Genomic DNA, 12706 nt, shown 5'->3' on the forward strand with positions numbered 1-12706 from the left:
TATTGTACTATCTGAAAATAATCTCATATAGTAATGATGTCTGTGTTTGAAAAGCAACACAGGCGACTTCTTCAGATGGCAGCGAGAGTGCATTGAGCCATCAAAGGAACATGTCTGTGTCACATGGAAATCTTAAGCGCTGTGACATGTTTTCCTATACACTTCAATCTAATAAATGAAATAATATCCTATGAACTTAAGTATTCAAGAACATTTTTTTTTAATTAAATGTCAATAAATTCCAAACCTATGTTTAGGGTTGTATTTTAAAAAAACTCCAAATCTCAGCATTCACTTCTCCAGTTGTTTATATTTCTATGATCTTGGCCTCTGATGTAAGTGAATATGTGCACACCATGCTTTATATAACTTTTAAATAAACTTATACATAAATAAAATATGTACTCATTAAATTATTTTATTTACCTATTAAAATTATTTGTTTGTCTCTGCAGCTCTTCTAATGTTTAATCCTCTAGTGTAATTTACGTTTTTTGTACATTTTAACATTTTTAATGTATTGTGTTAAACATTTTATTGCTACTACTTTTCTAAGTACAAGTAACATAGGGGTGAAAAATAAAACTTTGAAATTAGAAATGAACCCCAGAGCTGTAAAATTAGTAACAGTCCTCAAGAAATACCAAACGTTTTTGTAAAGACAAAAAAAGTACAATCCCAAGTGAGATTATATGTTTTAAAATACTATAGTTATGCGAGTAGTAAATTACTCCTGTGTGAATATTTCCATGTAGTGAGGGGCTTTACAACATAACAAGGAGGCATAGCTCGGTGTTGAGGTTAAGACAGCACAAGCACCAGGGCATTGAAGTTTCCCAGATCCATGCGTGAGTAGCTCTTCCATTCCAGGTGTTGTCTTTAAATCTTGCAGTCCTGGTTATATAATAGGTTAAAAAGTCCCAGCACGTAACATAACAAACATGAGCTGGGTAAACTACGCACCTATTGAAATGAGAAACTTGGGAGCACTGAGGGACGCTTTTGTAACATCTCATAAGAAGTGAGTCACATTGTAGCCTTTCAGTTGCACGCAGGCAGACCCTTCATCTCCCATGTGAGAAAGTCAGATTTCAGGTGCAGCAAGAAATGTCAGGCAAAAGTGCATCAGGAAAAACTTTAACTGAGGACAGAAACAAGGAACTGAAACTCAAAGGCGCAGGGGATTAGCAAGACAGGTGGATTTCCTACAAAACACATACTTTATACTGCACACTCCTGACTAGTATCTGTGGTGCAGTAAACATTACTGGAGTTCAGCATCTGGTAAAGAGCTATATTTGTTGAAGTGGCATGTTTAGGTCAGGCCGCACAATCCCACCTCTTGTGGAGAATTGGGTATAAGGTCTGTTTGTGGAGACTGCAACCAGTATATGCAGATGCATCATTCACAATCTGCGTGAGAGCAAGCATGCATGTGCATTTGAAGGAAATTATTTTGTTGCTTTTACCTCATCGTTGGAGGACTTCAGCTTGCAAATATGTGTTGCTAATATGGATGCAGTTTGCAGGGGTCTCCCCTTGCGCGTGCCAGGGTCACAGTGGTGGAGGCTTTCATGTTTTGTGTGTGTGAAAGCTCAAAATCGGCGAGTGCTGGAAAAAACATACCGTAACGGAGCCAGGGTGACTCCATCCTTCAGGGGTCCCCCAATCATTCAGGGGGCCCAAAGACATTGAATATGTGTGAGTTGTGGGAGACTCAGGGGCCCCTCATCGCATCTTACAGTGGGTGCCATCATCTTTCGTTATGTCTCTACTGTGTACAAATAAGGAGATTAACGAAGGGATTCAGTAATACATTTGTTACCCATAATATTGAGGCTTTTAAGTCCAGTATGTGACCACAAAGTTCTGTGAATCCATGTGACATACATTTGTTTGTTTCTCCACATCTCCCATTTGCTCTAGGGCCTGATGTAGACTGGTTTCGAGTCCCTTCAAGAAAAATGCACTGTTTTATTTGAGAGCAGCCCTAATATTTATATGATGGTATTTGTCAAAGGCATGTGCACTCTCCCAACTTTCATTCACACTGTCTGGGCCAGTTAACCAGGGGTGTGGTGTGCTGGACAAAGAGGCCATGGGTTGAGTGCACCATTCCCACCATATATCTCTAGCATCTCACTATTGCAAAGACACAGCCGCCATCACTCCACATGGTCGGGTGGCTATCCCTGCGCTGTCGTGAAACAACAGTGATGCCACCAATTTTTCAGTGTGCAAAGATATCTGCCCACCAAGCACCAATGCTGTTATTGACAAGGAGAGCTTTTGGGCATGGGGAATGGGGCTACTAAAGGCACCCGGCACTTAAGGGAGTTTTCTTCATGATGCCCACCACATTCATGACATAGGGTGGACGTCGAAGACAGTGGAGGCAATAGAGATGCTTACTGCAGGGTGACAAACTGATAGGTGCAGAGGGGGCCACACGATAAGTGGTTTCAGACATTACCAAACAAATTAGGTTTCAAAAGCTATATACGACTGGTAGAGAGTTAGAATGCATTTCACATGGAAAGGGTGGTTCAAGGGGCACAGAAGGTCTCAAGAGGAGGACCAGAATGGAGCTCAGAAAAGGAAAGCTGATAGCAAGCCAAACTGAAGACGTGTGGAAGTGGATCAAACCATACATAAGTAATGCACCTTTGGTGCCGAATGAGGGAGCTCTATGAGGTTCACGAATACTTCATGGGTGCTCCAATGGGAGAAGATAGGAAGTGGAAGGTTGTGTGATGCACGAGCAGTAGAGGTTGTTACAAATCATTCAGATAAGAGGACACAAGAGTGACTAGAAATGGGTGAGGTGGGAGATTGCATGGTAGAGAATGAGGGGGCAGAGTTCTCAAAGAAAAAGGTGAAGAGAACATATTGCACAATCCCACACTGAAGAGAACTGAAATGGGTGTTTGCCTACAATAAAATGTTGAATAGGTGGTGTACACTGCAATCAGTTCCAAGTTATATAAGTGATGAAGTAAAGAAATAACACCATGATCATTATTACTGTTTAGATTGGTTAATGGAGCAACATTGAAACGGGGTCGTGGGTCTAATAGTGATGTTAAAGTTTGATTGTTCAATTTTCGATGGAACTGCCCAAATGTACAGAATGCTGTAACTCACAGTACTATAAAAGATCCTAAATTGTAGGTAGTAAAGCAGGGTATCCCTCCATCTTTGCCAGCACCTCTGCTGTTCTGGCTTCTACATCCTTTATGGATAGATCCACAACATACACGGCCACAGATCCATTCAGCATGGGTACTAAACGTCAACTCTTGCTAGAGCTCAATGTGTAAAAAATAACACTTGGAGACCACCTCCCACCCGCTCCATGTGCATAATTCAGTGGCTGGAGCGCTGGAGTACTCCTGCCCTGGTTTGCATGGGAGTGCAGAGCACCAATTGGCATCTGGATACATTTTTACTTGGCTCTGCGTTGTATCCAAAATGGCCCAGTTCTTTGCCAATATTAATTACAGTGTCTTTCGAAGAATGTGCTAGAGCAGAAACTGGCAAAAGGAAGTGGGGCAACTACAGGCTTAACATCCCTCATTTCATACATAATGAGGTCACTGAAAACATGATTAATGAAGGTGGGGGATGTCTTAGGAAACATCTTTTGCTTTCTGTGGTGGGTCCTAGAAGCAGGAACACATGCAACTGCCTTTACATTCAAAGAAGCCCTCAGGTTGTCAAGTCCTGTAAGTAGTTCTGATTAACTCCATAGGGAGGCGTGGATGTCATTAATGCAGTAGGTGCAGTGGCACCCGGTCCCGATGTGTGTGCGGGGGGAGGTGTTTCATGGTACCCCAAATGTGGCTATCTATATATTTCCCTTGCCTATATTTGGGTGCATGGTAGCCAGGATAGGTCACAGATGCATGCCCGTGGCTGGAATGGCCACTGTGAAGCCTGGCATTTCCCTTGTGTGCTGCAGACTAGAGCCGGATGGGCCGCCAGGACCCAGCCATGTTGCTATTGCCCCATTTAAGTCACAGCCTCCTACAATATCAGGCGCTGAAGTTCGGGGTACACGGCGTCCATCCACTATTTTCACAGGGTGGACACCGTTTACCCTGCAAGAAGTGGGCCCCACTAAAATATGCTGAACATGTCGCAGTGTAATTTTCAGACACCGGGACACATTCAGCAGCGCCTGTAGCTTGTCTGCTTTCATATCAAGCAGCGTGCAGGCAGCGAGGGAGCTTTCATGTTTCAGACTCCTGCTGTGCCCATAACAAAGGCCGAATTTAAGGGGCCATCAGGCCTCCTATTGTTTCACTGTCCTGACTGGAAGGTATCTGATCCTCACACCTTGATGCAAATGCAAGGGAGGTAAAACAAAGACTCACATCTTGTTGTCAAATATTCACAAGAGGCATACTTTGTACGGTGTTCAGCCTCTATATTTAAGAGGTATGCATGCACTGTAAGAAGGTCAGATGTGTTGCTCTGTCCCATTATTTAGACAACAATTTAAATACCACTATTTTGTTTTATCTCTTTTATAGCGCTACTCATCCCAATGAAGGGTGTCAGAGCACTTTACCTCTGAGGAACACATTATAAATTGACAAAAAATTCTATAAATGTGTAAATCAATGTACAAGATGTGTTACATAAGACAATGAGGACTACAAGGTGTAGCAGTCACATTTCCTACATAGCTTGCTGTGCTATACTAGAAGAAGAACAATTTAGGAACGGAAAGTAACAAAAGAATGTGTTAAAAGCAGTAAATCACTTATTTAGCGACATAAAATAAAAATTGGTCACCTGCAGATGCTTTGCAGGAGACACATTACCCCTATATGATACTTTGATTCACAACTGAGACTAGAGAATATACATGCCTGTCCAGCAAATGTGTTACCCTCCAAAGTATCTTACCATTATTATTGTTCCCTGGGATTTACTGGGCACACAGAGATCTCTGCAGCAGTTGCCTTAACCCCATAAGATATTTTAAAATGCAGACTTTGCAACCAGTTAAGCAGAACAGACTTACTGCTATGTTTATCCTTGTTCCAAACATTTTTATGGCAGCATTTTAAAAAAATATATAAATTGAGGACCACATATTGTGTTGGGTTGCATTATGATTTTGGCACAAACCAAACACAAAATCTAATTTGTTAAATCTCATAATGTGCTCAAATGTGGTCAACCTGTGTGAAGAGTAAAGACCGGATGTCACTTCTTGTGATGTCACTTCCTGTGAGGTCATTGGTTGTGATAAATCTTTCTGCAATGGCGTGAATGCGCACTATGGTGCCACGCACCATGATATCACTTGCATACTGCCTAACTTGGTTAGTCCCCCACTTCTTTTTTTAGGACTTGTGCCCTGTACAATAATCTGATTTTGTTTCAGGTCCGGCCGCGTGCATGCCTATTTCTCGTCATGCATGCTCATGGGACAGGCGAAGCTGCTTGTTTATACAACACGCAGTTTCTCTCTAGTCACAACTCTTAAAGTCTGGCCGAGGTAATCAATACGAGCTCATTCTATTAGGCTATTGAGCTCGCTCATGTGTTGCATACACATGTACGGTTAGTTGTATTGTCTTTAACAACTGTTCGCTTAAATTAGCACTTCAGACGCCTCTGCGCTGGAATGACAAATCACATGAAGCCCCTGACGTGCGTTACTTTTCCCGCTTTGAAGTGTTTATAGGTGAAGCGTATTCATTACGGATCCGGAATGATATCATGAAATCACGCCAGCTCGTGCCTTGCAATATGACTCACCGGGATTCCACGAGGGGTGTTTACTGCTGTCTTACTGCAGTTGTCTCGTGCCCTCTAATACTTCTTCCAAAGAGGCCTAGTGCCCGGAACACAAACCATTACAGGCTGAAGAGCACGCAGTCACAATATATAAAGTGGCACTAACATATGGGTGCCCAGCGCATGTTCAGGAGGGTTAGATCAGTGCTAGATTTCCAACATAGCCTCATAAGACAACATTACAAACTGTGATCTGAATCACAAGACATGTTTGGCGTTGGTGCTGTTAAGCTATAGCAGTACTTGATTCACAGGCCGCCTACCACCGTGCTATGAAAGCGTTTTTTGGCAAGAATGTTTGTGCATATTTATTGTTTAGCATTTATGTGGTGGTGGTGTGTTCTTTGTTCTTTGCTTGATGTGATGTATATGCTTCATGGTTGCCAAGTGATTTTTAGCAATGTGGCTGTTGTGTTGTGTTCTGTTTTGACTGTTGTGTTGTGCCTGTTATATTTTAGTTGTGTTGTTGTGTTGCTTTGTGTATGTCTGTGTTTTGTTGTTTACTGTAGATATGTCAACAAACGCTGCTGCATTTCCAGCCAAAAGGGGCTGGTGCTTTTAAAGTTCTGATTACCTGAGGCACGGGCAAAATGGGCACTGGCCCAGGGACCCTTCTTACAGGGGCCTCTTAATAGAGTCAGCTCTGTTCTGCGCACAGACCTGTCCTGATGACCCTGAATAATTCTTTAACTGGCTGTTTTAAAAAACATTTTCCTTTAATTTCTTTTTAATATGGGTGATGTGCATGAGTATATTATGGATATTTTGCAGAGAAATATTGAGTTTGTTTTTCAGCACCAGGCAACATCCATAAAAAAGTGTCTTTAAGATCAGAACAGGACCTAGGGGGTCATAGAGATATTTGCAATAATTTATCGCAAATTATGAGTTGCAAAACAAAATGTGCAAGAGTGTTAACCACACTGTTTGAGTTTCCCAAATGGGTCGCAAGGGACCTGCCTCATTAATATCCACTAGGCACGTTGTAATTTGCAACCCATTTGGGAATGACTGCACTCACAGGGATGGTGGCCTGCTGGGGTCAGCAGACCACCATGTCTGTGACTGCTTTTCAATAAAGCAGTTTTTTTTTATGCAGCCTGTTTTCGTTAAAGGAAAACTGGATGCATTTCAAAAATAAAATTGAAAAGTTTTCTTTTCATTTTTTCAGTGACCGTGGGACCACTACCTGGTCTGAAAAAAATTTTTTGCTACCATTCACAGAGGAGAAGGAGTCCCTTGGGGACGATTTGCAAATGGGTTAACACCAATTTGAAATTTGTGTTAACTGAGATTTTTGTATGAGCTCACTTACGCTCACAAAACAATCATACATCACCTTGCGAATTGCAATAAGGAAGGGATGCCCTCAGAACTGCCCTTCCTAATTGCGACTCGCAATCCCTATTTTGCAAGTCAGTAACTGGATACCGACTTACAAAATAGTAATGGTACATTGTACAAAATCAATTTATCGTCGCAATGGCGATTTCTGCCTTTTGTGACTGCAAAATCACGTCATACATTGGGCCCTGTGCTCTGAACACCCAGGTGCTAATGAGAACTGACTGACGTCCAGACTGTTTTGGCACCACACAGATCACAAAATATTTTCTGTCCAAAAGTATTCACTCATGTACTGCCTGCACTCTAGCACACATTTGCTTGTGCACACACTCACTGGTTTACAATCTCACTGGCACCAGATTTCTCTTAAAGTGGCTGCCAGATCAGTACAGCAAGACAACTGTGCCATAACTTACTAACTGCAGCCCTGTGATAATATGGGTAATAAGAGAGGCCGTTGTATTGCGTTTAGTTGATATCCACAGATTTGTTGTGATGGTACGCCCCTTCATGTTAAGTAATAAGAAAAAAATTGACCCTTCAGTGGCACGAAAGGATAGAATGGATCTCTGTTCCAGTCAAGTGGGCTCAGTTTAAGAACTTCGCCTCTTTGGGCGGACCACCTATCTGTAGCGATCTGTGGAATATCACTGCATGGTTGACCCCTGAAGAGAGTGAACTAATTACACCTTCTATCGCAGGGGCTTGTGATGGCCACTCTGGAATAAAACTGGAAGGACTGCATCCACTTGTGTGATAAAGAAACACGCAGCAGACAGGCACAGTGAAATATGGCACTTAATCATAATGAAAAGCAGTGTAATACTATATGAATAATGACACTTATAGTACATTAAAACATGGGCATTTAGGCTTTTGATTCCAGGAGTTGTGTAATAACATCTGGTGAGTGAAATATACAACTACAGAGTCCATAATGCAATGGGAGAACTTAAAGAGAGAAAATACTATTAACGTCAATGTGCTCTCTTAAAAGTCACTGAGTCTGGTCTGTTGGAATGCAGGCACAACACAGAACTTTGCTTTTACTCATTACATGACCCAGTCCTTCCCAGGATCTTTTCACAGAGTCCACTCCCACCCCTTAACTTTACACAATTGTTATGATGGTAGGAGACCACTATTACCTACACTGGGATCTGTCTGCTGTCCTCTAATCAAGGTTTCCCCTTCTCTGAATCCCCCTTTCTTGCTCATCCTGCTTTTTGTAATCGTCCTTTTCCTTGGCTTTCAACTAGCAGGTCCTACTAACCTTCATGGCTTTCACACAGAAGTCACATTGCTTCCATCTTGCTTGCTTACGTCAATAAGAATAGCACACATCTCTTAGAAAGGGGGCTTGCACAATGTTATTACAACACGTGGAGCCACTTATTAGGATTCACATACCTTCTTTTTTTTCAGTAAATAAATTGCACAAAATGTTCCTGGCTGGTTGGTTTGAGAAAGACACTGGCAGGAAAGAACATGGAAAGTTTGTGTTTGTAGCACAAGAAGGTGCTAGGTTAGAAACTTGGCTAAATATACAACTTCATGATCCATGCATTTATAATTAATTTCACGTTTTTATGCCATTGTTTCAGTCCCACAGATTAGGAATTTGGAATATGGGACATGCAAAAGAAGTGGGTAATGTGTGTTGGAGGAGGGACACCTCAGTCAGAGTGTGGTGTGGCTACAGGAGGTTGTCACTGTAGGGTACCAGTGTATAGAGCAGAGGTCTCCAAACTTTTTAATGCCGTGCCCCCCCAGCTGAAAAATAAAAATAATTGGGCCCCCTCTTCAGAATTTTTCACAAATATTGTATAAAGATGTCAATGTTTAAATATGTCTAGACCTATTTAAACATTGCAGTTAAGTATTGTTACCTTTTTAAAGATGCAATAACATGCTTCTGCTTAAAACAAAGGCCTGTTATCTGTGTAATGCTTCTTTTGGCCAGAGTTTGGCGCCCCCCCCTGTGATCACTTGAGGCCCCCCTAGGGGGGCCCGCCCCCCAGTTTGAAGACCTCTGGTAAAGAGAGTGTCAATCGCAATGCAAGTAATTACAGTAGGCTGATTGGACGTAAGAGCAAGACCAATGGCAATAGAGGTGACAACAATCAGATAGGTGAAACATGAAAAATAAAAGAGGGAAGTATATTTAAGCAGCTTAATTTGAAATCTGGGAATGCTAAGACAGCAGGATATCACCATAAAAAGGAAAGATAGGGCTGTGGTTGGGGGTTGAACATTTTGCATAATACAAAGAGGCTAAAACTCCAAGGGAGAAGAGGGATTTCACTCAGCTGTAGCCTCTAAGATGGCAATGCTTGTCCAGCAGTACAAGGACTCCATGAGGGATGGGTCGCATTCTGAGGAATAGAGAATAGGAATACAAGTGATACAATGCAATACAGACAGGAGCAGAATCTAAATCTACAAGTGTTATTGGGCCTGACTTCGAAAGATTTGCTGGAAGGGGAGTAGTGTATGGGAATCCTCATACATTTACTTATTTTATTGGTGTTTTCACATGTACTATACATCACCTGAATGCTCCTGGCAAGTATTAAGCTTCACTCTGAACATCATTCATAAACTGATGTAAAGCAGTGCTTTGATGCATTGTAATTGGGACACCATTCAGCGAGTTTGTGTGCCTCCAGAGGTGCCTACTAATATTCATGTTTCCATTTGTCCAGCATTATGCCCTTTGGGGATGCCAGTGTGGAGTCTGGAGGCCCCTGGAGCCAGACATTACAACCATCTAGATGAGAGAGTACTACAGCCTGAACAGCAGATCTGAAGTTGCTTTCTGAAAGAAATTGTTTCACTCTCTTTAGAAGAGAGAGTTGGTACCAGATTGGCACTTTACTTTGGCAGTGTGTTCCTTCAGAGAGAGGTTGTTGTCCAGGGTGAATCAAAGTGACTTAACATTCAGTGAAAATTAGGGTTTGAAGCTATCATAGTTTATATGATTGAGCCAAGTTTGTACACATTTTAGTTTCTTGTTCTTGGCAAACAACAGAACTTTTATCTTGGTTGTGTTGGGATTCAGGCAGCTTCAGGCAGGGGAGGAACATCCAGGTCTGGATGAGGTGCAGAAAAGGTTTGAAACATTAGATGTCTGGAGCAAAGCACACTTTCAGCTACAGTTGTGTATCATCAGCATATTGGTGAATCTTGATGGCTCCCTCCTAGCACAGATGCCTCATCAGGAAATGCAGGCTACACCCCAGCTCCCTTTGTGTCACTGTCTAGTGTGAGGTGCAACCAGCCCAACTGTCAAACTGACACAGACAGGGAATCCACAAACAGGCAGAGTCACAGAAATGGTATAAGCAAGAAAATGCTCACTTTCTAAAAGTGTCATTTTCAAACACACAATCTTAAAATCAACTTTACTAAAAGATGTCTTTTTAAATTGTGAGCTCAGAGACCCCAAACTCCATATGTTCATCCGCTCCCAAAGGGAATCTACACTTTAATCAGATTTAAAGGTAGCCCCCATGTTAACCTATGAGAGGGACAGGCCTTGCAACAGTGAAAAACGAATTAAGCAATATTTCACTGTCAGGACATATAAAACACATTACTATATGTCCTACCTTAACCATACACTGCACCCTGCCCTTGGGGCTACCTAGGGCCTACCCTAGGGGTGCCTTACATGTAATAAAAGGGAAAGTTTAGGTCTGGCAAGTGGGTACACTTGCCAAGTCGAACTTACAGTTAAAACTGCACACACAGACACTGCAGTGGCAGGTCTGAGACAAGATTACAGAGCTACTCATGTGGGTGGCACAACCAGTGCTGCAGGCCCACTAGTAGCATTTGATTTACAGGCCCTGGCACCTATAGTGCACCTTACTAGGGACTTACTAGTAAATCAAATATGCCAATCATGGATAAACCAATCAACCATACAATTTACACAGAGGGCATATGCATTTTAGCATGGTTTAGCAGTGGTAAAGTGCTCAGAGTTCAAAAGCCAACAGCAACAGGTCAGAAAAAATAGGAGGCAAAAAGATTGGGGACGACCCTGCATAAGCAAAAAAGTCCAACAGGTAGCTAGTGCCATTGTAAGACACAGCATAATACATACTGCTGCCGTTCTGCAGACTCCTTCAGCCAGGGCCATACCAATGTAGGCCTAGCCTTTCTCTCAAGCATATGAGTCCTATGCTGGAGTTAGGCAGTCCACTCTCTGAACTCCTTGTAGTATTAGAGTTGCATGGCAGGGCTAGACCTATTTTCTGTACTGTACCTTCAACTTTGGGTAAGGTGTTTCTGAAAGGCACCGCTTTTAGCAGGACAAGAGGAAGGTATGTTAAGTTTAGTTCTCTTAGGGTGCAAGGTTGATGACCCACTCATGCAGCAGAAAATGCAATGTCTTCCAGGTGTAAGGCCAGGACACAGCCTGGTGGGCTGGTTGGCAAGCAGCCAGTGAAGTGATGAGTCTCCTACACACTGTTATCGAGACAAAGAACAAACTGTGTCACTCTAGCCCATTCTACCCAATCAAACCTCACTACACCCTAGCTAGCTGAGAGGTTGGATCTAAAGTTGACTCATTGGGAGTTCTCTTGAGTGATGACTGTTACCTTTTAAACTTTTCTTCTGGGGAGGGAAGAGTCAAAGAAAATTAAACGTGAGTTTGTAACGTGATGGCTCAAACAAGGGATGGGACTCCCACGGTGCTCACTATGCATGCTCATTGAAAGTCATTTGGAAGCTAAGGAGTAAGTGGTTTGATCTATGCTTATAATCTTCATACCCTTTCCTTGGCAGGGAGTACACTCAGGAGTGCCCAGTGGGAGGCAACCAACCCGGAAGTAGCTGGGCTGTCGTTCCCAGCTCGTTTGTCAGTATGGAAGACTCCATCAGGCCACCCCAGGACATAAAATTGCTCTGCGAGTTGTGTTCCTCGTTACAGCCTTAATTCATGGGGATTCTTTGAGAGTAGTTGGCACATGGGCCGTCTTAAACTCCTCGTCTGAAGGGATGCTTCCGGCATGGATGGGAGGCGGCTTTCTCCTGCCTCCCTTTGACGCAGCAGGTAGCACCCATAAATAAAGAGAGAGTGGGAACCTTTAGTTCAAGGTATATTTTGCCTACAAGGTCCACACCAAAACGTGCTCTTAACACTGTAATTCCTGCAAGCAGTTTCTTCACGAATCACAGAATTGCTCGGGGTAGATGACCGGTTCAGGGAGAGAGCTGGGTGAGGATTAATGTGTTATTGTAGCGCTAAGCCCCCTCCTCGCCCCACCTCCTTCGCCAGAGCACTGCCGCCAGCATCCCCCTCCCTTCTGAGCTCTGTTCCGTTCACTGCTTTAACGCAGCTCGTTTAATTCGAGCCTCATGTGGTTTAAGTGACAACCCCTTCCCAGACCATCGGGGTCCCACCCTATGCTAAAATGGCTGGGTGCACACACAGGTGAATTGAACGGAGCTGTCCCTTTTACTTTCATTTGCAGAAAAAGAGGAAAGAACCAGCTGGGAGGGGGGATCCAAGTCATGTGTTTCAGCAGAGACA

General features: G+C 42.9%; 1 protein-coding gene across 28 annotated transcripts in view; it reads left to right on the forward strand.

Annotated features, from left to right (window-relative positions):
- ANK2 (ankyrin 2) overlaps window positions 1-12706 on the forward strand; it is a 1630948-nt gene that overhangs the window by 810821 nt on the left and 807421 nt on the right. The gene's annotated exons all lie outside the window — the stretch shown is intronic.

Source organism: Pleurodeles waltl, chromosome 1_2 (assembly GCF_031143425.1).
Source record: "Pleurodeles waltl isolate 20211129_DDA chromosome 1_2, aPleWal1.hap1.20221129, whole genome shotgun sequence".
Taxonomy (NCBI): Eukaryota; Metazoa; Chordata; class Amphibia; order Caudata; family Salamandridae; genus Pleurodeles; species Pleurodeles waltl.